This window comes from Belonocnema kinseyi, chromosome 7 (assembly GCF_010883055.1).
Source record: "Belonocnema kinseyi isolate 2016_QV_RU_SX_M_011 chromosome 7, B_treatae_v1, whole genome shotgun sequence".
Classification (NCBI taxonomy): Eukaryota; Metazoa; Arthropoda; class Insecta; order Hymenoptera; family Cynipidae; genus Belonocnema; species Belonocnema kinseyi.
In genome coordinates this window covers 88,438,013-88,440,066 of record NC_046663.1, presented here as the reverse complement: position 1 = coordinate 88,440,066, position 2,054 = coordinate 88,438,013, and positions in this window count along the sequence as shown.

Here is a 2,054-nt window from a genome sequence, read left to right as displayed (position 1 = left end):
ATCAGCCTTGGAGGAGATTATGTTGAGAAATAAAAAAAAAAATTCTTAAAAACGTTGTTTTTCTTGGTCAGGCCGGAAACTTATCAATCCACCCTCGTAACATGGGCGGTACTCTCTGGAAGCACCTTAGAATCAATGTCTTTGATTCTTGCACCTTCCTATAGTTTCAAACCCCCGACAGCCTCGATGAGCCCTGCTCTAGACATCTCATTTGAGAATGTGCAGGCTAGAAAGTTGTTTTTGTATTGGCAGTCTTCAGACCTTGAAATAACTTCATCAGGCTGCATCCTGGCGATCTTAATCTCAAAGGCTACCTCAATATGGATGAGCCCCGCTCTAGACATCTCATATAAGAATATGCAGGTCAGAAAGTTGTTTTTGTATCGGCAGTCTTCAAACCTTGAAATAACTTCACCAGGAATTTCCCCGGCGCTCTTAATCTCGAGGGCTACCTCAATAGCCACTGATTGTTTTGAGCTAAATTTATCTTGCGGGAATCCCTCAGATACAATGACCAATTTCAGGTAGCTTTCAAGGACGAGATTCTACGAGTAACCTGAGTCGGTAACCCTACCTTTTTAACTTCCCTGTCTTGTATAGGCGTGCTGCCATCTCACCTTGCAAGAAAAGTTGATGGTGTTGGTATCTTTTCCTGACAGGACAGCTTTACCTCATCTTCTTATGGTCCTTCTCGAACCAAGGATTATCGTTAGCTTTAGCCACATATTTATAAGGGACTAATTTTAAAGTTTTAATTTAAAGTCCCAATCCCAGCTGTACCACTCGAAGTGTTAGTAACCATATAGGTCCCTTGTTGGTCTAAACTCTAAACTCCAAAAGAGATTTAACTCTTAAGTCTTTTTGTTGTTTTTTTCTCATTTCAATTCATGTTGTTCCCATGAGTATCTAGTAAAGTAAAGTGCCCACCCCTACTCAGCCCCGCTTGTAGGGTAATGCGATTTACACTGGGACGTGGCAATATCTCAGGACATTGACTGTGTCAGCATACCCTGGTAACATTCAGCCCTATACACGGTACTTCATGTCTTGTTGTAGGGAGCTGTTGTGGTAATCAAGAACCACCTGACTCGCTGCATTTCTCTACTTTAATTCTGTCGTTTAAAAATTTTGTTTAATATTAGATGGAAAGTTAATCTACGCAAAAACAATTTTTTGAACTTTAAAAAAAAATCTGGGACCACTTAATGAACCGCTTTATAATAAAAATCTTCTGTACCTAATTAAAACGGTGAACGGGTCGTTAAAAACTACGTAGCGATGTGTAGTCACTAGTGACGGTAAGGTAGATGTGGAGTTAGATAAACGCATAGACGACAGTAAGAAGCTTATCGGTAGAGCAGGGCCCACCCTCAGAATTAAAATATATTAAGCAAAGCTAAAATTGCAATACGTAATTCTATATTTGTGCCGACTGAGCTAACGGCAGCAAGACATGGACCTATCAAGTAATGGATAAGAGGAAAATTAACGCGATTAACAACAAATTCCTGCATATGATATGCAGAAAAACTCTAAGGGGCAAAGTGAGTAATGAAATAATCCTCAAACAATGTGGTGCACAAGAATGGCAGTGTAATGGCAGTGTAATGGCATGAAAAAATACATGGACGTGAAGGAAGCCAGAGGATTATGCCATGGGGAGCTTCCATAAAGGATGTCACAAAAGGATGACAATGGGATACTGTGAAATTGTCACAGACTGTCACAATTCTGCCCCCCCCCCTAAAACTATGACATCCTTTATGGAAGCTTACATGACAGAAGAGTATTGCGATAAATAGTTTTTAATGGAGTGTCAGTACAGTAAATGACGCCTGAAAGAAAAGGCCTTAGGTACTGAGAGGTCCGAGTGGAGAACCTCACATGACGATCTTACGGGGCTCTTCACTTGTGCTGATTGATAAAAAGATTGATCTTCAATCTGCGTCGGAGCGAAAGAACGTGTTACTTATATGAGTAATACGAGAATAATAAGTGTATCGTAGCGGTAAGGGACGAGCTTCAATGTACACAATGCTCGTAATTGTATACCT